This window comes from Lissotriton vulgaris, chromosome 8 (genome assembly GCF_964263255.1).
Source record: "Lissotriton vulgaris chromosome 8, aLisVul1.2, whole genome shotgun sequence".
Classification (NCBI taxonomy): Eukaryota; Metazoa; Chordata; class Amphibia; order Caudata; family Salamandridae; genus Lissotriton; species Lissotriton vulgaris.
The window spans coordinates 847,571,204-847,598,993 of NC_141696.1; the positions used below are offsets into that span (position 1 = coordinate 847,571,204).

General features: G+C 42.9%; 1 protein-coding gene across 1 annotated transcript in view; it reads right to left on the reverse strand.

Moving 5' to 3' along the window:
• Positions 1–27,790, reverse strand: part of LOC147698089 (acetylserotonin O-methyltransferase-like) — a 684,409-nt gene that overhangs the window by 437,252 nt on the left and 219,367 nt on the right. The window lies entirely within an intron of this gene.

A 27,790-nucleotide genomic window follows, 5' to 3' on the forward strand; every position in this document is an offset into this window, starting at 1 on the left:
GATCTCATAGTTAGTGGAAAGCACATTGTGGAGGAGAACTCTTGGCAAACACGAGATGAGCTAATGAACAAACTAAATACCCCTTTTCATGATATGTCTAGAGAGGAGAGGAATCCAATGATGTCCTGATTTTCAGACCATGGGAGTACTGAATAAGGTTGCCAAGTGTTACTGTGAGAAAGTGGAAAAGTACTGGGACACATGATGTGGGATTCTCAAATGTTCTGTGTTAGTTTAATTGGTAGCCACACTTTATCTTTAGTCATATTCCTTTTAGAATTGGAGAGGTACAGACCTCTTTGCTACATTTCTGTTGTATGGCAATATGCAAGGCAATACTCCTGATCTGGGAGACTTCGACAAAAGTCTTTAAAAAGTTGATACCTTACTGATTTACTGGATCTAAATTGGGTTTCCTAATTGATACTACTTAGTTCTGGTTTAGTTTCAGTAATTTAGATGTATTCATGTATTGGCTAGAGGACCGAAAACCATACACTGATCACCAGAATTTGTTCCTTATTTTACGCATTACTATTACTGAACTCCTTGTATATTTTATCTTTGGAGACTAAACTGTGTTAGACGATTCGGACTGCCAGTAGTGATTCTGTATTTTTACAATATATTCTTGAGACTTGTATACATCAGTTTGGCTTTAAATTTGTAACAACCCTACATTTAATCCCATTTATTGTTCGGTCCTCATTGTGTGGTCAAATGGGCTACACTGTAAATCGAACTTTAAGATGATGTTAACTCTTCTTTAGTTTTCAAGCATCTAAAAAGGAAATGTGGATATTCGGCTCAGTGCTTTGGCAGATGGTACCAAAACGAGGATGATAAGATCCTAAAATAGGCAAGTTAGAATACAATGAGTTAGAATAGTTCAGATCCAATCCCAGCCCTCGAGCCCATGTTTCTGTTTGGAGGATAGACAGCGTTCCTGCAGTTCAAGAAAGAGTTGTAACAGAGGAGGTGTGAGTATTAATAGGGGTGCATGTTTTAATGGCTTATGATTAGTTGCAGTGTTTATGGAGATTGCATGATGCTGCTCGCGGATTTTGCGGGAGATTCGCGCATTGCGAATTTACCGAAAATCCGCAAAATCCGCGAGCGAAACGGATTTTCCGTCCATGCTTAGAACAAAGTTATTTGTTGTAATTGCATTGTATCTGTTATGCATGCATAGTGCTGAGGAGAGTAAGTGCATGAGAATTGTAAAGTAGGGTGAACTGCTGTAAGGAGTGAGATTGATGTCACTTTGTGCTGCACTGAGATTGCCTGGTTGGTGTAAAGCTGCACTGGTATTGGTCATTGACTCTGAATGAGAATTGTGAGTAAAACATTATTTCCTGCTTTGAAACAAAATTCTATTTGTGATTACTGACGTTTGTTGGAAAATTAAATATTTTAAAGTTATACACAATTTGTTGTGAGAAGATGTGGTAATACCTGTTAGGGAGGGAGAAGGGACACCACCTGAAGATGATCCAGGTTATTATATGGCAATAAATGTAGGGTTTCACACAAGTATTTGACTTAAACAATGGCACAAGATCACAGAGAAAGAAGGTGCAGTGGCATATCCACGCTATAAATCATTGAAAATTTGAGGAGGATACTATATGAGATGAAACCATAGCCTAGACCTACACAGATTGAAGCAGTCCATGCTTCGGAGCATGCAGCTCATGCCAGAAGGAAGGAAAGGTATCAGGGAAGAGCTAGAAAGGCAGTGCGTATTTACTCTGTTGTAAGGTGGGATGTAGAACAGAGGAAGTGGAGAACTGACAGGATAAAGGGAGTAAAATAAAACCTCTTATTAACAAGTGAAGAATTTGAGAAAGTGAAGGAGAGAAACAGGAATGAGAAAAGGGACAAGTCAAAGGAACCATTTGAGAGAAGTGAAAACAGTGGCAGTGACTCTAGCAATAATATTTTAAATGTGTTGTCAGAGCACCCACCTCTGTCTAATGAGACCCAATTAGTGGGAGGTCAAAGCGCTAATGAAAAAGGAAATTCTGGAGTAAATATTGCACTGGTAAATGTGAGCCCTAATGATACAGGAGCCTTCCCTGCAAATATGAATCAAACACTGATGGAAGGGACTCCAGGGATTTGTGCCACTGATACCTCTACAGCTCTTAATGCTTTAGATAACCTCACTGTCTCAGTTCCCATTGGCGCTGTGATTCCTACATACAAACCTAGTTCTGCAGGAAATGTAACACACAATTCGGCTGTTAAAGGCCCAAGCGAATGCTCCTACAAGTTTGAACACTGGAGGATTTGTTCAATAGTTCCATTTAATGTGAGTTCCCCTTGTGGTGTGAGTGCAGATCGAAGGATGAATAAGACTGGAATGACTAAGGTCATTCCTGGGATTGCCAGATATGAATACCCTCACCTGGGACCCACCTCTAAATACACATAGTAGCAAACCCAAATATAGGGCAGTACTTAGAGCTCCTGGGGTGCAGACTAGTCTTAGCGTTCAGGAAATAAACAAATGGTTGAGGGTTCTCAGCGCTGCTTTGAATGAAAGTGAAAGCTCAGATTTGAGTTAAGAAATGATTCTGTCATCATTGAGGGTAAGCATGGTGAATGTAGCCAAATTGAAACTAGAATTAGGTGAAATGATAAATGGAAGTTTGAATTGATCCAACTAGATACTTACCAAGAAAATTAACTTTTGTTTAAGAGTAAGGATGTTACCAGATGGAAAAGGCAAGTCTATGATAAATCAACTGAATCAGCTCAGAAATATGAGGTAGACCTGGATCAGACAAAAGCCTTACAGAAAAGACACTGACTCTGTTTTAGTAATAAGTACCTAGCGTGTATGTGAATACCAGGGATGAAACTGCAAAGTTGGGAATTGATTCAAAACATTCAGAGTTGGAGTGTGCTAGATAAGTGGGAAGATAAATGGGCAAAAAGGAAAGACCCAAAGGAATCTATGTAAGAACCACCTTCTTCCGTTGAAGAGGGAGTGGGTACTGCAAGTTTCCCCTTATGGGAAGTACCCAGCAGAGGTTATGTCCATGTGCCTTGGAGTATGAGTGAATTTGAGTGCTTTACAAATGATTTCTAGAGACTGAGAGAGAAGCCTGTAGAATGGTACAAACAAATGGAGCAGTTTTTGAAAATATTGATGGTGTTTTGGACTGATCTGAATACCTTTTTCTATATTGTATTGTAGTTCCAAGTGACTTGTGGAAAGCATGCAAAATAGCGACAGAATGGCCCAAGAGAGAGCCGGCTTGAGAGCCATTGACTAATGGTCCATCACCCACAGTAATAAGAAAGTATAACCCAGTGATGATGTCATTGAAATCTAAGGCGTTGCCCCAAGATATCGACTCAGTCAAGATTGACAGGACGACCCAAGAACTCAAGAACGCAAGAGTCGATTCATGCATAATATGAGAGATTGTTACAGGCATTTAAGCAGTACAGTGGAATGGAGAAATTGGGTCCAGGTTTGTGATGGGATAGAGGCCTGAAGTTAGCATGATGATTCAGCAGCATTTGATTAGCAGAATATGTTGTTTGATGAGATTTGGAGATATCCAAAGTACTGTAATGACAAAATAGAACTGAGGCAGAAGAAATTGAAAGAGAATTTGATGGTGGCATAAATGAAGGCAGATCAGAGAGGCGGTCAGATTCAGCCATTCTTAGGAAGTGTTCATCATATGCATGGAGTGCATCAGCAAGAAGCTCCTGTGATGCAAGTTGGAGGTTGATTCCAGCCACAAGTTAGAGGTCATGGTACCCCAATTGACCCGAGTACTAGAATAGATGTAACTACTTTGAAGACGTCCAACCCCTGTCACTAGTGCAATAAACGGAGGCAATGGAAGTGCGAATGTCATCTTAATCCTGGTAATCAGAAACGAAATTCAAGGTTTGCTCAGCCTCAGAATAATAATTCTTTGCAGTCACAAAATGTGCAGAGATCAAGGTCTCAATCCCCAGTAATGCAAATTCCACAATTCCTGATGCCACAACAAGTAGCTAATGGCTCTAGATTTACTTCAAACCAAGTTACAAGTATGAATCAGAATGCTTTCCAGAATAACTATTCTTTCCAGCAGTATCCCCTGTTTGACACGGCTGACAGTTATGGCTCCGATCAGTCTGCCTGATGGTACCTGAGGGGGAGGAAGATTGTGTGTTTGGCACAGTCTTGGAAGTAGACCAGAGTGGTCCATTATAGATGGAGAGGAAAATTGCCAATCCATACAATTTCTGGTTCATACTAGTGCTAACCACTCTACTCTACGAAGAGTGGAGATTCCTAACCTACTCATCTCGGGAAATAGAATCCAAGTAGTAGGAGTTGCAAAGAAACAAATGCCAAACCCCATAACCAAGGATGTGCATGTAAAATAGGAAATTTTGAAGATAAGCATCAATTTGTGCTATGTGATTCGAGTTCTGTGAGTCTGTTGGAATGGGATCTGTTGTGCAATCTGAATTGCACTATTTATTGCACCCTAAAGGGTGTTTAATTTCAAACTCTTGATTAAGATGTCGCTTTCAAATTGGCTAATCAAACCCCAGCAGTTGAGTTGTTGCCTATGATGACAAATGAAGAGTTAACCCTGGACCTCAGAGATACAGTGAGGTTAGAAATTTGGGATTTTTCAGGGAAGGCTATTGGACTCATGAAAGGAGTTGAGCCTGTCTGTATATACATAAAGCCTAATGTTGAGTACCCAAGAACCCTGCATATATTCTGACCCCTGAAATGCTTGCTGGAGTTACTCCGGTAATCGAAACAATGATCCAACAGGGTATTTTGAAGGAGTTCAAAGGGAGCCCATGTAATTCACCCTTTGTTGGCTTACAGAAGTCCAGCTGTAAGTACTGCAAAGTTAGGACCACCGAATCCTGCTGTGATGAGTTGTTTACTGTCATTGATCTTTGTCAGGTGTTGTCAGGTGTTTTTCTCCATATTGTTGCATTAAGGCAATCAGTTCCTCTTTGCATTTGGGTTATGCAGTCGTGTTTTGGCATGGTGCCGAGACTCATAAGGGTATATGGAGAGTCTGTGCATTTTCAACCAGATTATTAAAAAGAACCTAGAGTCCTAGGGTATACCCTGCAACTCTGTCCTGGTGCAGTAGACCTGTTTGTCGCCTCAAACACCTAAGAAGTTTGCAAGACTGATACTGCTGCTCTGTTGAGTCACTTGGCTGAGAATGGACATAAGTTGTCCCCAATAAGTTGCAATATTGTTTGAAAGTAGTCTTGTATTTTGGACATCACATTGAGAAAAGAGTCAAGAAGGTGTCACAGGAAAGAAGCTCAGGAATTCTGCAAACGAAGATTCCAACAACACAGAAAGAAGTCAGGCTGTTCTTGGAAATGGTGGGCTATTGTGGCCAGAGGATACCCACCATTTTCATAGTGGCCAAGCCTTTACAGAGGCTGACAGTAAGGGATATGTTAGATCCAGTACCCTGGTATAACAATTGTTTGGTCGCCTTCCTATAGTTGAGACAGAATCACTTATACTCCCCGGCACTGGGAATGCCTGATTACAACAAAGCGTTTTTGCTATTTTGCAGTGAGAGGTAGAGGGAGGGCTGCTCTCTCTCAGTGCTTACAGAGACGTATGGAGGTGCCTCTAGAACTGTCGCTTATTTCTCTACTAACCTTGATCCAGTAGCTGTAGTGTTGCCCGGGTGTCTGAAATCCATGGCTGTTGCTGGTGTCAGCATTGATTGGTGTGAACGGTTTGTTATGGGTAATCCTCTTACTGGGTATTTGTGCCATTCCAAAGAGATACTGTTGACGAGTACTCACACTCAACACTTGACAGACAGCTGCTTGACCCAATATAAGAAAATCATACTTGTGGCTAAGAATGCCATGTTAAAACAATGCCATTTTTAAACCCTGCGACCTAGTTGCCGCTTCCAAAGAGTGACATTGATGATGGTGAAGTGGAGCATGACTGCCTCGATGTAACTGAATTGTGCAACAAGCCAAGACCAGATATACAACATCAGCTGCTACTTGAATCTGATTGTGCATTGTTCGTGGATTACTCATGTTTGCAAAACCATGAAGGACATTTAAGAGCTACCTAAGCTGTCTGTACAGTTTCAGGAGTAGTTGATGCTTCATGTCTCCAAAGAGTATTTTCTATACAAATGGCTGAATTAACTTTCTGTGTCTTAGACCAGCAGAGAATGATCATTTTCACTGATAATCAGTATGGCTTTGGTGTTCTTCACAATTGGAGACAGTTAGGGTCCTAGAAGGAGCTTATGACCTATTTGGGGTGTCCCATCTGGAATGGAGAAATAACTGAGGAAGATTCTTGAGGCATTACAACTGCCTACTCAAGCTGCGGTCATAATATGTGCTGCTCATTGTAATGGGGATGGCAACAGAGACGCTGATAAGGTTGTACAGTATTGTGCTCATAATGCTTGCACCTTCAATAGGGAGTACACTGATAAAGGAACAGATGAGACCAACTAAAACCTTTAGTTAACAACTGCTCATACATGGGAGGAAGTCAAAAGGCATCAAGAGGAAGTATCAGAGGTAGAACAGCAAAGCTAGATTAAGGCAGATTGTGTCAAGAGTGATGAGAATGATAATTGGGTTTCAGGAGATTCAATACCTGTGTTAATTAACAGTCTATTGCCACCAATGGCCAGGTATTATCACAGTCTTACTTGTGTAGGTAGAGATGCCATTATCAGGTTATTTAGGCAGACCTGGTTTGGGAGACATTGTTTAGTTCGCATGCGATACATTGCATGTCATTACAATGTGGCTGTTACAATGACCGCGTTGTTACATAGCAAACCATTACATCACAAGTCATTACAACGACTTGCTGTGGGGGGCAGAAGTTGTTGCATTTACAATCCAACACCTTCCCTGATGTTGCACAAACTGGAGTGGGAATAGTAAATTATACTATTCCTAAGTCCAGAGCACCTCTACAGCAAGTTGTTGTGATCTAACAAGCTATTGTTGTAACAACCGCGTTGTACTTGTAATGGCATGCAATGTATTGCATGCGTTCTAACAACATATATTCACCTGGTTTAATCATAGGCTTAGATTGCGGGCTGAAGCATTGGGTCACAGATGTGTTACAGAACGATATAGGGAAAATAACTGCAGTAATACTGAGCCACATAGGAAGATCAGGTGGCCCCTTCAATAGAATGCAGTTAGATTTCATTGAAATGCCCATGCACAATTGTTTAAGATACTTCCTGGTTGTTGGGTGCATCTTTTCGCACTGGGTTGAGGCATACCCAACCAGGAGGAATAACAGTCACAAAGTTGCTTTTAAGGGATTTAGTTCTTAGGTTTGGCTTTCTGACTTCTCTGAAATCAGACCGGGGAACATATTTCCATAAAACTATCTGGAGAATGTTGTGTGGAGCTTTGCAAGTTGAACAGAGACTGCATTGTAGCTATAGACCAGAGGCTCCAGGTCCAGTGGAACAGATCAATATCACATTGAAATCCAGGCTTGCAAAAGTGTGTGCTTCTATATCTCTGAAGTGGCCTGATGCTTTGCCTCTTGTGTTGATGAGTCTTCGCAGCATACCTGATCAGAGGACAGGATTGTCCCCCATGAGATAATCGTGGGCAGAGCTATGAGACTGCCAGCTATACCTGAAAATGCGCTTGTGAACATTAATGATGACATGATACTTGATTACTACAAAGGACTGGCTGACATGCTGCGTTCTGTGTCTCATCGGGTTGAAACTGCCACAGCCCTGCGTCACCAGGAGCAGTGTCATGATCTTACTCCAGGTGACTGAGATTTGGTAAAGAAACATGTATAAAAGAGTTGTCTGGAGTCCCGTGGCGTGGTCCTTTCTAGGTGATTCTGGTCACAACAACTGCTGTGAAGTATGGAGATCTCCACAGTTGGGTGTATGCTGCTCACACTAGCCAAATTCTGTGTCCCCTTGATGATGTGACTGTACCTCTCCCAGAAGGTTTGGTGGTGGTTGAGAGATCACAGGAGCAGGTGAATCAAGCTGTGGGGGACCAGCAAGAATCTGAATTTGTATTTGTTTGTACTGAGGGGGGTCTTGAGGAGTTGACAGCTGGAGCAGAAGCCGGAGAGGCTCGTCCTGTGGAGATGACTGAGTCAGACTCAGTCCCTGACAAAGGGCCTAGTGCTGTAGAAGCACAAGTGGCAGCAAGACAATTTTGGCAGAGAAGTCAGGAGAGAAGGCAACTGAATTCTGGAGGATAAAGTGGGTTCCAGACTATTCCGGAGGACACTGAGGATTCTGATTTGAGTGACAGAGGAGATAAAGGGATTAGTCTCATAAGATCAAAATGAGCTAGAGTACCGCGTCAGAGATAGTCATCCCCTTAATGGACTTACTTTGCAACAAATGACAAAGAGAAAGAGCTCTGGGAATTTTGAGATAATAGAGCTGGTCCAATTTAACCTCCTTGAACTGAACATTTTGTTTGAACTGCAATTTGAACTTGCTTTGCCATCTAAAAGACTAAGTGACTTTGAACTGTATTTATTAGAGTAATTTATATAGATTGGTAAGGAGAAAAAACAGGTGCACAGAGGCTCGAGGCAGCTGAAGGACCGTAAGGTTTCCCTTTACAAGAACATGGAGTAGGGATAAGGAAGACCCACAAAGCCTTTGTACATATTCTTATTGCATATTGTTGGACTTTGGTATTGTCATTTGCACAGGTGGATATCGACAGAGAAGACTCTGCAGCTGCTAAGTTCCATCTAATGTTGTAGTACTGCTCATTTTGCTTGTAGGATTATATTGATCGACATCAAATTCAGAAGGGACTAAGTCTACAATCATTCCCAAATACTCATACCCTAGAAGTAATAGCTTGTATTCAATACATGAGACAGAATAGCATGTATGTATATCCAGAATCAAATATTCTGCAAATGATTATTTTAAACTGTGTTATGAGTATTTGACGCTATGGGTTTTAGCGATTGTTAAGTTTGTATGCAATTGCCTGCATCTGCTGCAGACTGTATCACCTCCATCATATTCCCTTGACTTATGGTGTTACCTGTACTATTGTGATGAACCTTATGCATGGAAGCAAACATTTTGAATATCATTTTTCCAATCAAGAATTTTTTTTTCAGAAGTCCCCATAATGAGCACCTAAGTCGTCGCATTGACCCCAATACTCAGTTTCCTGCAATTAATAAAAGGTTATTTCAACCCATTGTGGTAAATATAATTTACCGTATACTATTTTTCCGTATAATTACTGACAAGTAAAAGAATAGCTCAAAATGAGAGGCAGAGTCCGGGGTGTCTGAGTCATACGGGCTTTAATTCGGGATGGCTCGAGCCATGGAAATCAATTCCATCAATACAAGGGTTCGGGGGTATATGCAATGATGGCAAAAAGATGTCAACGATTTATTAACAGTACATGGCATATATAGTAAAACTGTGCTATAGCAATGAATACAGTAGGCGTGACAAGTGAAAAGAATAAGATAAGAACACATGTGCGTAGCAAAAAGGCGTGTACAAAGGCGTGCACAGAGGTGTGTGCTGGAAACGTCACAGAAAACGTGTCATAAGTGGGTGGATGCATAGAGGATTCTGCAGAGTCAGCTGAAACCTATAACCTGGGTGCGCGCGCAGCTGTTATGACGTGTGATTGACATGTATCTTGAGAAAACTGAGGGCTTGACTTTAGCACTAGTAGGGGAGACAAAAGTCTGGCATGTCAGATCGACCTGTTCCTATAACATGTCTGATATCTTGTGTTTGGGGAAATGTTAATCTGAAGTAAAAGGTCTCTCGAGCAGAGGCTATTCTATACTAAATGCATATGTGTCTAAGTGCAATGCGCGGGGCCATGGGCCTACCATGGTAACGGGAGCAATGAATTACATGAAGGAGACAGGAAGGCTTGGCCCTTTGCTCTGCAGACGAGGATATGTTTACCTATTTCACTAGACTGGAATGTGTTTTCGAGGAGGCTGAACTGGCTACGCTGATAACTTGAAGGCAAAATACTGTTTTGGCAGGCAGGCCAGGCCGAGCCAGGCACCGCTTCGCTTGGCAGGAAGTAAGGCAGAGGTCAGGGATGCATCTCCAGGCTGCAGCTTTCAGAGACAGAGACAAAAGTGATTCGAAGCAGAAATCAGGGCCTAGCTCTGCAGAGCCAGGAAAAACGTGAAAATGTACCTATGTAAAGACGTTGGCAAGGCATGGTTAGGAACTGAATTATCAATCCATTCGAGGTGGATCTGATAGAGGACATGTTAACGTTGGACACAAATGTATTTGCGTCATCAGATTCGGTTGCGGAGGGAAGTTACATGTACTTTAAACTTGTACATGGAGACGTTGGGGTACACGTTAGGGGACATACTTGACCATAAATTTCAATTACCTCATTCCCTCCTTGTCCCCTACGGACCCATCAGGCTATATCTATTTTCATGAGACCATCTATCTGTTCATATAACATCATCTGTTCTTCTTTCTTTAGTCGGGAATGGGAACCTGAACTTGAGCTGGGAATACAAGCTGTGGCGCACAAGCCGCAAATCGCTGGCCCACATTGAAGACATAAACAACAACTGAATACTATGGCCAATATAATCCCTAGGAATGACAATAGCTTCCATCCCCAGGCTGTTATTACACTCCAGAGCCAACCGGACCAAGTCCAGGAGCCTGGGTTCTGATGTATCTGATGGGCAATTTCGTGAAGTCTGGTGATGGCCTCATAGATTGATGGCGCGTTATTAGGAATAAACACGCAACAACTGGATCCGATGACTCTACAAGCTCCGCCTCTATCGGCCAGGATGACGTCAAGGACAAGGCGGTTCTGAAGAACAACAAGTCTTATAGCAGACTGTTCCTCCGTTAAGTTGCCCAAAGCGGAAGTAGTCTCATTCACTACTGCTTCGAGAATTCTGGTTAATTTGCGTATCAGTTTACTATTTGAGACAGTGCCTAAATAAGGAAAGAATCCTTTATTGAAATCTGTATATTGTTCCCATGTGGTTTCAGTCTGATCAACGATTGGGAGATCTCTCTTGTGTCTAACGAGATTGAGGCGGGAATTCCTGTGATAATCAGATGGGGCTCGAAAAACTGGTGGCAATAAGAAGGCAATGAAACAAGTACCATCCCAGTCTAGAGGTAAACGTACATAAGCTGTATGACCACAAATGAAATAGGAATGTCGGGAAGCTTTGAATGTAGACTTGCCTTCATCACCGGGAAGCTTTGAATGTAGACTTGCCTTCATCACTGAACTCGACCACAGTAATACAGTCACTATGGCCTAAATGTATTGAACCAATCTTTCTGACGCATAATACACCTTTCGCTGGTAAAACTGATATAGATGGCAAGTCTGGACTAGTTTCTGACTGAACATTTAGAATCATGAGGTTGAGTGTAAAATTGCCTAATCCATACACTTCATTTTCTAGATCGGTCCCCGTCATTTGTGGAAGACCTTCTTCGTCTGGGAAACATGCTTTGTTCATGACTGTGTTCAGGTTTCCCCATATCAATTTGCCTTGGGAAACTCTGGATTCAGTGTTTAAAGAGGATATTAAACTAAACCATGCACCACAGGAACCATTATGTGTAAACGGGTAAGGAAAGAGGGGCAGAGCTCCCTTGTAATTCTGATAGGGAGGGAGTCGGCCACATATCCAACAATTAGTAGCATTGTTGATCTGGTGAGAATGGTGTAACATACGGATGAATGTATTGTTGCGCAACGCAAGTCGATAAGACAATTCGTGTGGGGGTAGTTCACTAAACGTGTGCTCTGCAGTGTTATTAGAAAAAGAATGTGCAATGGGGAAGTAAATATATAACATCCAACTGATGCAAATTAACGCAAGACTCAGAAAAAACATAACAAGTAACGTGTAGATGCAGTGACTTCGGAGATTTTTACAATAATTTATTTTCTTGATCTCCTGTCTATCTCTCTCTCTATTGGGGTCTAACTTGTACATGTCAAGAAACTGTCTAACCGCTTCACCCAGGAGGGGACTTAAACAATTAAACTGTCTGACTTACTAGACCTCAATTTCATTCTGTACTCCTGCTGAGGAGTTTTCTCTACCAGGGGGAGTTTAGTATCAGTCTCTGGAATGTGGCAGGACTGGGAATCAGTCTTTGGCGGAAGTCCATAAAATCGTTTCACATGGCTCGAGTGGAGCCAGCCTTTTCTTCCTTCCAGCTTCACCGCAGTCCGGGTGGTTAACAAGACGATCTTCGGCTCCTTCCAGCGGGGCTCAAGAGGGCTTGACCTGTCAAAATTGCGCACTACGACGACATCTCCTGGGACCAGCTCATGCGGTTTCACCTCGGTGTTGTCCAGAAAGGCTGCCGCAACCTGTGAACAACATGATTGTAGTGCAGACATCAAGGAAGCAAGGTAATCTGTCAGCATAGTACTATCAACATCAGTAATCTTTCGTGGCATAGGCGTCCCCCACATATTAGGAGGCCTACCAAAGACCACCTCATACGGGGATAGCCCTGTCCTAGAATGGGCTACCATTCTCATGTAAAAGAGGGCAACTGGCAATGCTACTATCCAATCTATGCCTTTTTCTTTACACACCTTGGCAAGGCGAGTTTTCAGAGTTTGATTGTGTCGCTCCACAAGACCTGCTGCCTCGGGATGTCGAACACAGTGAAATTTCCACTGATAACCTAACAGAAGGGAAACCTGCTTCATGAGTTCGGACGAGAACGGCTGACCGTTATCTGAATACACGACACGGGGCAAACCGTACCGTGGGAAGAATTCATGAACCAACTGCTTGGCAGTGGTCGGAGCAGTGTAATCTGGGACGGGATATGCTTCTGTCCATCGGGATAGGGCACATACAACTACGAGGACATACTTGAATCCACGGCATCTGTCCATCTGGATATAATCCATCTTGAGGACTTCAAAAGGATGGTCGGGAGGATGAAATCCACCTCGCTCCACGGGAATACCTTTTCGTGGGTTGAACTGACAACAGATCATGCAGGTACGCACTTTCTGTTTTGCTGCTGCTCGTAAATGTTTGTTAAACCAGAGGTACTGTAAACTGTCGAGCATTGCTTTTTCTCCTAAATGTGCTGGACTATGTGCAGTGTTGATAATAACTTGAACCATAGAGTCGGAGAGAAACCATGTGGTCTTTCCCCTCGTCATCCATCCCTGTTCAGTCTGGATACCTCCTTGTTCAGTCCATTTCTTTATTTCATCTGGAGTAGCATGTGTCTGTATGTCAATGACATCTTGTGTGGGGTCCCTAACTGTCATGCAATGTGTCAGTGAAGTTACGTCAGTCTTTGTCATATCAGTCGTATGAGTATGAGTCTGGGCTGTATGTTTCGCTGTTCGATCTGCCAGGTCGTTACCCTGGGAAATAGTGTCTGTAACTTTTGTATGTGCTTTGCACTTCATGATGGCTATGGCTGTAGGCAAATGTATTGCTTCTAACAGAGCTTGGATGAGGGGACCATGCTGGATTTTGGCTCCGTGAGAGGTCAGGAAACCCCTCTCTTGCCAGAGGACACCGAAGTCGTGTACGACTCCAAATGCATAACGTGAATCTGTGTATATATTTACTTTAAGGTTCTTGGCTCGAATACAGGCTTGGGTCAGAGCAATGAGCTCTGCTGCTTGAGCTGACAGGGTGTCAATGCGATGTGTTTCTAAGACTTCAGTTTCAGTGGTTACTGCATATGCGGCCACTAGTTCTCCTGTACTTGTTCTCATACATGAACCATCCACATAAAGTGTCAGGTCTGGATCGGGTAGTGCTACATCTGTCAGGTCTTGTCTGGGCTTCGTGATTGTGTTAACGACCTCCACGCAGTCATGTGGAGTGGGATCTGTTGTGCTCGATGGTAAAAGTGTAGCAGGATTCAGTGTATTGCAGCGTCTGATTTCTATGTGTGGTTGGAATAATGTCAATTCATAACCTGTCAGTCGTGCTATAGTCAAGTGCTGGGTCTGTGTTCTGTTTAGGAGAACTTCCACAGAGTGCGGAACCTGTACTGTCAATTGATGTCCCAATACAATGGAATCACTTTGTCTGATTGCTAGAGCTGTTGCTGCAACTGATTTTAAGCACGCAGGCAAGGCCTGGGCTACTGGATCCAATGTGCTCGAAAAATAAGCACACGGTCTGTGTTTGTCTGCTTGAACCTGAGTGAGAACCGATAACGCTGTGCCATCGCGTTCTGTGACAAAAAGTGTAAAAGGTTTGCTGTAACATGGTGTCGCTAAAACAGGTGCTTGGCATAAGGCTTTCTTTAATTCGCCAAAAGCTTGTGTATGTTCCTGAGTCCATGGGAGGACAGACGAAGACGCTGCCTCTTGTGTTGTCAACTGTATAAGTGGTTTAGCTAGAAATGCATATTGGGGAATCCATTGTCTGCAATAAGAAGTGAGTCCAATAAAGGCTCGTACTTATTTCTGTGTCTTGGGTTGTGGAAAATGTGCAATTAACTGGATACGATCAGGTGTCAACTGTCTCCCCTCCTTGGACAGCGAGTGCCCAAGGTACACCACTCGCTGGGCACAGAATTGTAACTTCGAGGGGGACACCTTGTGTCCCTTGTCTGCCAAAAAATACAAAACTGTCAGTGATGCTTGTTCACATTCTGGTTCACTTCGGGCGGTGATCAGTAGATCATCGACATATTGGAGCAGGGCAGTGTTAGGAGGCATGTGAATACTGTCAATTTGTCGTTTCAATGCTTGGCTGTAGATGCTGGGGCTTTCTGTGAATCCTTGAGGGGCGCGTGCAAATTTGAAGCTACGGCCATTTAAACAGAATCCGAAAAGATACTGGCTTCCCGGATCAATGGGGACACTAAAGAAGGCGTTCTTGAGATCGATTACAGTAAAGAACGTCGCTTCTGAATCAATAGCTGTCAATAATGAAGAGATGTCTGGGACCACAGGATACTGTGGTACAATGCATTTATTTAACTCTCGCAAATCGATCACTAGTCGATAGACTGGGGGTGCATATGCATCAGTGCGTTTAAGAATCGGAATGATAGGGGAATTACAAACATTGGAGTCGGTTTCTACAATCACTCCTTGTGCAATGAGCTCATCAATGATTTTCAGTAAAGCCACTACAGCATCAGGTGGTAACTTGTATTGTCGGATTCGGGGCAGTACAACTCCTGGCTTGAGGGTAACACGGTATGGTGTAATGTGCATACATCCTACATCAGTGGGGCCTTGTGCCCATAAATGTGCAGGAACATTCTGTAACCTAGGATCAAAATCTCTCAACACATAATGGCCTTTGAAATCACGAAGGAACAGCCTTACTCGTTCCGGAGAACAACAAATTACAGCTCCTAGAACTTTTAGGGTCTTGATACCAAGCAAGTTTTCTGGACATGATTTCGTGAGCAATAAATCTGTGGTACGGGATAATGGACCAACTGCAAGGGGAACAGGTTTCGATACTTCATTAACAATAGGCTTTCCTGAAAATCCAAGGGAAACATTCTGTGAGCCTGAGAGGGGTGCCCCTGGAACTTCGTCATGACTAATGGTAGTTCTGCTTGCCCCTGTGTCAATCAAAAACTTTCTATCCTTTCCTAATACCTGACTATGTACATAAGGACCTTCTTGATCTACAGGAACCTCAATAAGAGGCAAGCCAACCTCCCTCTCTAGGCTGTTTCATGTGTACTGCTGATAATCGGGGTAATCAGATTGTGCATACTGGTACATCTGCTGTGTGACATGTTGTGTCGCGGCAATGGGTTGGGGCTGTGGTACCGCTACAGTCTGTTGTGGAACCTGCATAGGCTGCACGTTCTGCGGAACATGTTGTTGGACCTGGTCCTGTCTAAGCGGGCGTGGTCTCTCTTTAGTTTTACCTGTGGCTATATTGTGTTTCAGAACTGCACAATCGTTTACATAGTGACCTGGCTGTTTACAATAATTGCATGTCCCTTTAACAGGAGCCGCCGAATTACTGGACTGTGTCGTATCCTTTTTCTGACCATCAGCTGGAACTGACTGAGCAACTAGCATTTTCATTTTCGTGGCTTTTATACGTCTCTGTTCATGATCATGTTCCTCCCTAATTCTGTTCTGGTGATATTGTAACATTTGTAACATTTGGGATGGTGTATTTGCTTGCCATGTGCTCTCGACTTTCAATACACGGTTCTTAACCTGGGGTAAAGAATTCTCAACTAATTTGGTCACAAATAGGTGTGGGTAAGACTCGCTACTTTTTTTCAGGCCACTATTAATAATAAAACATTTCTCGAATCTAGAATAAAAATCACTAGTGTCTTCATCGTGTTTCTGTTTGCAGGCTGAGATTGCATCCCAGTCCTCCTTTTTAGTTGTCAACAATCTTGGCAAAACCTGTACTAATAATCCTGGTAATGCTTTGGTCTTATCCCCAAGACCTAAACCTGGGGTCCGACCAGTTTCTTCGGTTTCCAATTCAGTCCAATTAATCTTTTTGTCTCCCACCTCCCATTCCTTTTCTTTGAGTTTCTCGTAAATACCGGCAGGCAATAACACTTTCAGTATTTTCATAATGTCGGGATATGTGTAATCTCCCATGAGTAACATGTCTTTTATTTCACGGTGAAACCCTGCTGGATCTTTATCGTGGCTTGGCACTATTTTCTTCATTTCTAGTAATTCCATTTTAGTTATAGGCGTGTATACAAACACACGTTCTAGTGTATCATCGGGTTTCCGGATGGGATGTACTTCTCGTAAAGGGTTCTGTCTATCTAGGTGAAAAGGATTGCTTACGGGGGGTGGAACAGGTACAAAACGTGGAGTCAAGAACGTTCAGTATTTATGGCGTTGTTCAAGAATTACATTAATCAAATCAGTACCTAGGCCTCTCCATCTATTCAGGAGTAAGTCTTGCAATAGATTATACAACGGACCTGGATCAGATTGTTGATTTTCGTACTGTACAATAAGATGTTGGGTCATGTATATACCAGCTAGTCGCTGTTCTTCTGGAGTGAGACTCAAAAATGTTTGCACTACTAAATCATCTTTATATATACTGTCATCCCCGGCCCACTGGACTGCGGACTGGGCTAGTTCCTGATCACGTAAAGTATTGAGTTCATGATAACCTACTCTTTCTTTTAGGATTTTATCGGTAACTTGGAAAATATGTTCAAGGGAACATTGCTCTGGTATCGGTGAAAGGTAACGTTTCTTGCTTTCTAGATGAATGGGTCTGTCGAAAGGTCTATCAAGAGAATACTGTTTAGGGAGTTTCGCCCTACCTACGTATGCCATCGTGCCTGGAGTTACTTGAATCGCTGTCGGATTCTCTGTTTCTTCCTCCTCTGAGGTGTCTTTATCGTCTGACTCGGGAGGCCTTTCAGCCTCCCGTCTGGCATGTATTGCTACTATTTCTTTACGAATCTTTCTAGTCATGGCATCTATACATTTCTCTTTATCATGCTTACAATCTGCAATATTCTGACTCCACTTCGACAATCCCTCCATCTCTTCTTGCGAAAAGCCTGGCTGGTCTTGTTGCCTTATCAAACAATTAATCAGAAATCGCAATATCATACTTTGTGTCTCAACTTTCTGATGTGCCATGGCTTCACGAACACAACCTGGCCTCTCTCCTGTTCTAATAAAATGATATATGTTGTCTAGATGTTCTGGCATTTCTGGTAATATCAGCAGATAATCTGTGACACGGCGTAAACGTAATAAGGCTAACATCATGGGCCCTGTTTTGCCAGGTACTGGATCATATCTACAATCTGTAAGGTATTCTTTAAGTTTTTCGGCTGGGCTTGCTTTAGGTGTACGTGACATTGCTAATTCTCTCATTGTCACTCGGTGTAATTGTGGCGGAGTGTGATAAGGACCTCCTGAAGCACCTCCTGAGGCAGAACCGTGAGCATGACTTGTCGTCAATGGGTGCGGGAACGGTACATTTAACGGGGACGACTGACTCTGAGTCGCATGTGTAGCAAAAGGATTAGTAGGGGGACCAGTAGGGGAAGTGACAACAGGTGCGGGAAATTGATGACGTGGAGGGGTCGTGGCTTGATCAGCAGGAAGATGCTGTGGCAGATTATTATTGGCGGGTTGTCGAGGTACATTGGTATATGCGGGAGCTACATCATCTAAATAGGAAGAAAGAAAAATGTCTGCTGCGGTCTGTTTATGACGAACTTTAGTCGGAACCAATGGAGGTGTCAGATCATTTGGTATTTCCGGGGTCGCCTTGGGCAGGCCCTCGGCCATAACTGGATAAAGTCCTGTAATAAGGGCATTACTCTGTCTCTCGTGTTGTTCCATTCTGACTCGCTGTCCTTCTTCTAGTAGTTCTTTTTCTTTAGCTTTTTCGGAATCCTCTCTACTCTTCTCTGCTTTTCTGAGTTCTTTCTCTGTCCGTCTATGTGATTCTTTGCGCCACAATTCTATTGCATCTTTCTGTGATTGTCTGGCTTTCTTTTTCCATAACGCTTCTTCTACTCTCATGATGCACTCGGCATCCCATGTCCCTGTAACGGGTCATCTCTGTTTCTCTTCCAAGTCTTTCGTATAGTCCACCCATAAATCTAAGTACAGTATGGCATCTAAGCCATGCTTATGGTACATAAAATGTCCTGGAGTGTCCCTAGGTGGGACGGGAACTGCTTCTTCAAGTATCCCTTTCCTAGTTCCTATCTGTCGTAATTTCGAGAACAAAGGCATTGCTACCTTACTCTGGACGTGAACACAATAAACACAGTAATGAAATACAAACGATCACTCATACCACGATATTAAACATATTTAAACATTTCGAACAGATACTGACTATTAACTAGTTCTATAACGAAAACAAAACTGAAACGCTGAATAACTGAATTACTAGATGCACTGCTAAACAGTACAGACACACTGCTAAAACAGTGCAGACCGGATCTGTGTACCCAAACCCGTCTTGACCGGATACAAATTAATGCACCCGTCTTGATGCGTCCCCAGCAACGGTACTCACCGGGAAGCACGGAACGGAAGGCCTCGGAAACTCGACTGGACTGGACTGCTACGACGTCACTGCTGCTGCGCACTACGCATGCGCCTCGACACTTCGGACAGGTGGGCCTCTGGACACCTCGGACACTGTTCTCTCGGCTGGGCTCTGGTCGGGATCCTCCGCACTCCTCACCGCCTCGTCTGGATGGCGATCGCAGTCTCCGTCACCTCCGTAGGCCTGAGGAAAACCTGCAGATGCGCATAGAAGTCCGTCACGGCTGTGGCAGGGGTCAAGGCCTGCGACGCATCGCCGGCGCGTGGGGTGGGGGAGGGGTCCCTGTTCGGGCGCCAAATTATGTGGTAAATATAATTTACCGTATACTATTTTTCCGTATAATTACTGACAAGTAAAAGAATAGCTCAAAATGAGAGGCAGAGTCCGGGGTGTCTGAGTCATACGGGCTTTAATTCGGGATGGCTCGAGCCATGGAAATCAATTCCATCAATACAAGGGTTCGGGGGTATATGCAATGATGGCAAAAAGATGTCAACGATTTATTAACAGTACATGGCATATATAGTAAAACTGTGCTATAGCAATGAATACAGTAGGCGTGACAAGTGAAAAGAATAAGATAAGAACACATGTGCGTAGCAAAAAGGCGTGTACAAAGGCGTGCACAGAGGTGTGTGCTGGAAACGTCACAGAAAATGTGTCATAAGTGGGTGGATGCATAGAGGATTCTGCAGAGTCAGCTGAAACCTATAACCTGGGTGCGTGCGCAGCTGTTATGACGTGTGATTGACGTGTATCTTGAGAAAACTGAGGGCTTGACTTTAGCACTAGTAGGGGAGACAAAAGTCTGGCATGTCAGATCGACCTGTTCCTATAACATGTCTGATATCATGTGTTTGGGGAAATGTTAATCTGAAGTAAAAGGTCTCTCGGGCAGAGGCTATTCTATACTAAATGCATATGTGTCTAAGTGCAATGCGCGGGGCCATGGGCCTACCATGGTAACGGGAGCAATGAATGACATGAAGGAGACAGGAAGGCTTGGCCCTTTGCTCTGCAGACGAGGATATGTTTACCTATTTCACTAGACTGGAATGTGTTTTCGAGGAGGCTGAACTGGCTACGCTGATAACTTGAAGGCAAAATACTGTTTTGGCAGGCAGGCCAGGCCGAGCCAGGCACCGCTTCGCTTGGCAGGAAGTAAGGCAGAGGTCAGGGATGCATCTCCAGGCTGCAGCTTTCAGAGACAGAGACAAAAGTGATTCGAAGCAGAAATCAGGGCCTAGCTCTGCAGAGCCAGGAAAAACGTGAAAATGTACCTATGTAAAGACGTTGGCAAGGCATGGTTAGGAACCGAATTATCAATCCATTCATGGTAGATCTGATAGAGGACATGTTAACGTTGGACGCAAATGTATTTGCGTCATCAGATTCGGTTGCGGAGGGAAGTTACTTGTACTTTAAACTCGTACATGGAGACGTTGGGGTACACGTTAGGGGACATACTTGACCATAAATTTCAATTACCTCACCATCATAACAATAGACACTCCCTATGCTCACAGACACAAATTGACTTGCCTTCTAACAGAGATTGAGGAGAAATTTCTACATTTAGTTGAAGACAGGAGGAGACGTAGGGAGTCTAGGTCAAATATAGACAAGAACATTAAGAATGAGCATAAGAGGACTAAGGAAGAAATGGAGCATTTAGTGGCAGGAAATCAAGCAGCATTGACATTATAATGGAAACATAAAGAGAAAGTAGGTATATTTGTGAACTGATTTTTGTTTGACAATCATTTTGTGGGAAAGAGTGAGTGCAACCATATATTTGAAGTTAGGGGACATTGAATTTATTTTTGAAGGGTGATGGTTCTGTTATTTCTGAAGTGTTCTATATAGGGCATGCTTATTTCCCGTAGCACAGAGGATAGTATGGTACTTGTTACCTGAAGTGTAGTTTTTCCAAAGATTTACTATGTGGAACATCTCAATAATCCTGTGTCGGAAACTAATTCCAGACATAAACAAGGTGTTAGTGTTGAATAAGTAGTGGGGGATACTTTTGTTGCAATGATTCCATCTGTAGGTATGATTTTGAACAGTATCAAGATTAGAAAGTTGTTCACTATGGTGGATAAGTTGGCTACTAGTAAAATTATAGCTTTATTACTTATAGATACCGAAATGGTGGCTATCAGGTCGATGGTTTTGCACAACTGCAGTGTGTTAGATATCCTGCTTGCAAAAGAGGGCAGTGTCTGTCAGATGCTAAAAGACCAGAAATGCTTCACCTACATTCCTGACAAGAGTAAGGATTTGAAAACGTTTTGCAAGAATATCTCTGGCTTGCACAAGGGTTTGCAGGAGTTGGAAGGAGCAGGTGCTTGAGAAGCCATTGGGAGCGGATTTTCTGCAGTAGGCAAATGGTTTAGAAGCCTGGGATCTGTCATTTTAGGTTCTATTTTGAAACTTCATGTGATAATTGCCCTTCGTGTTATATCCTTAGTAGTGGTCTTTAAGAGATATAGGTGCATGAAAGTCAACCAGGAGTGAAGAGCAAGAGAATGGATGTAGAGCTAGAGGAATGTCAGAGTAAATACTGTAATACCATGAAAAGTATGGAAGAATCTAGGTGGAAAATTCTTAAGACCACAAGGTTTTAGATGATCCATCTGATAAGATTTAGGGCTGATCATGAATTTGGCAGTGTGGGGCGGGCCGCCAAGCCCTGCCCTGCTCCGACTCCGCCAATCCTCACCCCTGGGCACCTGTCAGATTATGAGTTATCTTGTGGTCTGGTGGGTGGTCCTTTGGCATTCCTACAGCTGTGCCTATTAAAAATGCCCCATAATGGGATCGCCAAAGCCCTTTCCTGCATGGCATGAATTGTGCAGTGCAAGTGTGCAGGCCACCACACTCCACTCATAGGCGGGCCCTTTGATCTTAAATTGTGATGGCTAGATTCGCCTTCAAGCGGGGACTGAAGTAGCGTAATTTTGGAACCTCCCTTTCACATCTTCACTATGCCATATATAAGTGTAAATAGTACCATATATGTGTGTGCTTTAATATCATTAACATGAAGTGGTGCACTTGACTGAAATATTAAAGGTGCATTTGCTGTATATTCTGGACATTTAAAGGAGTATGCATACTAATATTTAAAAAATAATAATAATTTAAAGGATTTTTTTTCCCCATCTAATAATACAAATACAATATCAGCAAGTGTACATAAATAGCTAACATGTGAATCCATAAAAACTATCCAAGATTAATAGTATTCAATAAATAAATAAGGTAGCAGAGCTAAATCAACATACAATCCAATTTGTCAACAGATTCTGGGGATAAAAATGATCAATACAATGATGCTCAATGAAACACATCCAGCCATGTTGTTAAAGCTCCCCAAATCTTCTTCCCCTTCATTTTAGCCCGCATGCCCTTGCATGTATACAATGCCATTTCAAATTGATATACATGTAGAAAGCGCCCCTTCCATTGCTAGAATGTCGAGGGTAAAGGATCTAGCCATGATGAAGAAATACACAACCTAAAAACTGTCATAGCAATAAAAATAATTTCCACCCCTGGACCCATCAATATCCTCTCCACCCCAATAACATAAGTTGTGGTGATGGAATGATTTTGCAATTCAGAACTTCGCCCAAAAAGCCTACGATTACTAATTCTGACAAATTTAAGCTAGGGCAAGTGTGAAATATATGAGCCAAATTCGCCTCCATCACCTGGCATCTGGGGCACCTAGTCCCTGCCACGCCACCCCATTTTGCAATCTTTACTGGAGTTATATGAAGATCAAACAGCGTCTTTTTGTGTGGTGACTATATATTTGAGGCAAACATAACTTCCCCTCCCATCTCCAATGATTCCAAAATGCCAGAGTCAGCCAAATCAAGGCTGTCTTGCCATTTCCCATTCTGTTTCTCCAAATCATTGGGAACCAGTTCCATCAGATCACCATATAACTGTGAGATGGAAGGGGTAGTGTTCCTTACCAATACTTCCAGCAAAGGTATTTGGTCGAAGCCAGCTACTCCCACAATCTTTCTCATTAAAAATCCCTAATCTGTAAGTGTTAAAAAAAATCCTGTGGCCTAACATTAAGCGGCTGATTCCGATTCAGTAAAATACATTACAAATAGCCGTACGGTGCATATTTCCCGTAATAATCGTACCCTTAAACGTCCCCGTACGTAAAATGAAGTACGATTCGGACCCAAAGCAGATCTCCGTACGAATCGTACGAAAGATCATACGACTTAAAAATCCGTACGAATCGCATTCAGAACACGCAGTACGCGACGTCTGTATCGATTAAAGCAGCATTTTACGACCCAGCAAGTACGATTAGTCTCGTCAACACTCTGTACGACTCTTTTTCTATGGAAGCTCAAAATGTCCGGAAAAGCAGATTTCGACTCGAACCGCGTATGAAACTGACCCCCCCGGGTACGGTGCGTACAACCCATGATTGCAGGGGTACGGTGCATAGGGGTACGGTGCGCACCCCCCATGATTGCAGGGGTACGGTGCGTACACAAGGAAAGTCAATAAAAAATCCCTGGAGAGACTACTTCACTATTTTGCTCACTTTACTGCCTCCTGGTTATATCCCATTCATCCAACATACCTTATTGAAATACACATCAAAATATAGTTTCCACACTAAAATGTAACATTTGCAATCTTTTTATTTTTCATAAAACGGAGGAAAGTTATTCTCCACATATAAATAAAAATTTCAGAGAAAATTCCTGAAAACATATACAATAAAAAAGATGATGAATTTCACTACATGGCATTCGAACCAAGTGTTCGCGATATCTCATCAAGCACAGGCAGTTTGAAATAAATACATTTGCAAAGACCTATTGATCAAACAATCACAGTACAGTTATTAATCAAATGAAACCCCCCTTCCATCAGTAGCTTAAATACTATTGCTACACATTGACCTGATCCAATCGCCTTTTAAATTTTGCTTCTGGGACCTACAGTACCATCAATTCATGTGTATCTGTTGTTCCCTAGGCTCCACTTGGACTCTATATTAAAACCAGTGCGTCAACGCGTTTCAGTGTTAAAACCATGGATACGGGAACACCTTCTTCAGGACAAAACAGTTCTTTTGGGGTCACCGTTTTCAAATGTTGTTATCCTTCTTTAGATAAAGTGTGAGGATTATTATCAAAACAGGAGAATAATATCCTTCTTTTTCAAACTAGATGGTATTCTAATACGACGTAGACCTTTAGAATGTTAGAGCATGCCAGGCTGTTATTCTCGTCTGGCCTATCTTCTGTTATGTGGTTCAGTTCCGGAACATAATGGATATCTGGTCAAAAAGTCTACTTCTTGTGTTTAGGCTTCTGTTTGAACGAGGGATAATGTGGACTGGAACTTTCCCCAGTGTGGTATTCCCCACTTCTCTCAAACTAGATATGTTCTGTTTTGTTGTGGGTCCTCGATTCTGCCTTGTTTTCGTGATTGCAGGGGTACAGTGCATAGGGATACGGTGCGTACACCCCATGATTGCAGGGGTACGGTGCGTAGGGGTTTGGTGCGTACACCCCTGGATTGCAGGGGTACGGTATGTGATTGTGTGGCTCTCTGTACAAATCGCTCATACGCGACGTTTTCTGTACGAATCACGTTCTCATTCCCTGGTCCGGATCGTACTTGTCGGGTCTTACAGCATGTTTACGATTCATACGGTTCACTGTGAGGGTCCGTGTCGTATGGATTTTCCCTTGCTTTTCGTACAGTTCGCAACGATTCGGTCGTATATTTTTCAAACGAATCGTACTAAGCGATTCGGACGGAATTGTATCAGTCGTACGGAAAGGGCTACAAATTCGATTCGGTTGTACGATTGGTTTACCAAATCGGAATCGGCCCCTAAATCTTCCTCAAACCACATCAAATTGTGCAAACAAATTCCCAGTTAGAAGATCTCCATTCCTGCTCAGTCTGCTGATTCTCCACCTAGCAAAACAGCTGTTGTGAAATATGCTGGGCAGTTGTTCATTCCGGATCAGGGGAGTATATCTGCTATACCTACCTACCCCAAGTTTCTTTCGAACCGCCGCCCAGTTTCGAAATGCAGCATATAAAGTCTTAAAGCAGGTTAGCTTAAAATAGCTTGGCTCGAAAAACTTCATTAAACATTCATGAGCTGCGTTGCTAATCAGAAGCTCATGAATAGAGGGTACATAACTGCTTGCGTGGCATTCCATTGGCTGACTATTGAGTAATATAATATAGCACTGCATAGCAGTGGCTTGGTAATATAATCTATAGTTGGGGAACTCCCAACCCCCCCTCTCTCTGGGTAAGCACATAAAAGTATTAGTTCTTCTAGTTTTCCCAAATGCCCAAATAAAGCTTGCGACCAGTCTATCAATTTTCTGGTATATTCTAGTGGGACAGTACGAAACACATATAGCAGTTTAGGGAGGAAAATCATCTTGACTGAGTTACATCTTCTCATTATAGAGAGTCTCAGATTGTCCTACCGTTTAAAATCCTGCTTGGCTTTCCCCAGAATAGGGGTCAGGGTTAGATCAATGATATGCCCCTATCTTGGGAGTTATACATATTCTTAAATAAGTAGCTTCACTTGTGATCCTGTTATCATAGGCAAGTGTATGACTGTTAATCAAAACTTGGGTGTTTGCCCTATTTAGCAGAATCCCGGATCCGGCTCCCACTTTTTCTGAAATCTCCTCCACCACCCACAGTGCTTTGTCTGGATCACTGGTAACTGTGGCCACATCATCAGCATAGGACAGGGTTTTTTGTGTCCCAGCCCTGTAAGCTAAAGGGCACAATATTCGGCGAAGATTCTAGCCTCTTGCGAAAAGGGTAAATAAATAAGGCAAATAGCAGAGGCAAATTATGACAGGACTGTTTTGTATGTCTCTCTATTAAAAAGGGCTCAGATTCATGTCCCGTTATTTGCAAATGAGCTATAGAGTTGTTATACATATGCACGGACTGCCCTGATGAAGTCTCCCCCAAACCATTGTCTTCCCGTACTTTTCATAAAAAGGCCCATGACACCCGGTCCAAGGCCTTTTCAGCGTCCAATAAAGCCACCCACATTGGTTTTGCCAGAACTTCAGTTGCATCAAATAGAGAGATTACCCTTTGCACATGATCTGTATTCCCTCTGGCGGGAATGAACCCATGCTGCCACTCAGACACCAATTGGTGTATTACACCTGATAGTCGGGTGGCAAAAAGTTTAGTGTAGACCTTCACGTTGTGATTAAGCAATGTGATTGGTATATCCCCCATGAGTTGGAGGGCAGGGTTCCGATTTTGACTTCATTTACTAGACACAGCAATTCCTGCTGTATTTCTGTGAAGAATACCTTATAAAATTCAAAAGCTATGTAGTCTGCCCCAACAGCCTTCCCCGATAGTAGGGAGAAAAAAGCCACCTGTATTCCTCAAGGTGTATTATTCCCCCTAATATCAGCCTCTCCTCATCTGTGATTCTGCCCGATTGCTCAGCCAAACACCCGGCATGGGACCATGATTATAGGAATCTTTATACAGATCGCCATAGAAGCCCATGAAAGCCTCTCTAATTTCGCTGAGGTCTGTGACTATGTTTCCCTGCATGTTCCTAACCTTACTAATACAGCCGGCCGAGCGCTGTTGCTGTGCCCTAACTGCCAGAAACCGCCCAATGCACTTCCTGTATTTGTAGCAGTTCTGCTCTTTGGACAAATACTTCCCGGCTGTTTTCTCTGCAAAATATTCGCGCAAACGTGCCTTACTAATAGCTAAAAGGTTTGGAACAGGAGTAGAGTAATTCCCGGATTTAACAGAACACATTAATTCTGCTTCCAGTCTACTTAACATGTGATAAAGCTCTCTACTACGTCCATGCATCTTCTTCTGTTAGGAAAGGCTAAAACTCAGGGTTTCGCCCCTTACCGCTGAATTTAATGTATCCCAGGCTATTCCTGCAGCAGCACTTCCTCTATTTAATAAAAAAAAACCACAATCCAGGACTTCATGTGTTTATTATAGTCAGGATCAAGCAGCAGCCCCCTCTTGGATGTCAATTTTCTAGGTACACGCACCAATACTGTCATGGCAAACTCAAAAATTATTGGATTATGATCTAGGGAATAGTTCAACTTGTGCCCCCTAGCCAATATGGGTGATACAAAAAAGTAGTCCAGCCTGGCAAAGTTGTCGTGGGGAGCCGAATAGTAAGTATATCCTGGGTCAGGGGCCTTCAACACGGCCCAAACATCAATCAGCCTTAGTTCCTTCAGCAGGTGACCCAAGGCTTTAAAAGATTGTGGTTACACCCCACATAGTTTTCTTCACTGTTACATAGCCCCCCACCGAGCCATTTAGATTAAAATCCCCACATACAACAAATAGTCCAGGTCAGAATAAAAGTTTGGTAACCAAGAAATTAAACACAATAGGATCATTTAGTACAGGGCTATAAATAGTACATAATGTGAAGGAGCCACAGCCCACCTTGCATTCCATTATCGCCTATCTTCCCAGCGTGTCTGCAATGTTACGACGAGGGGTAAGAGGATCTCAGTTCCCTAGGATTGCAACGCCCCAGGTCCTAGTTTCTTGTGTCATATAACAAATTGCCTTCATTCCAAAGGTATTCAGCAGAGCACTATCTTTGCTGGCAACATGGGTTTCTTGTAAAAAGTATACATCTGCTCTTAAAAA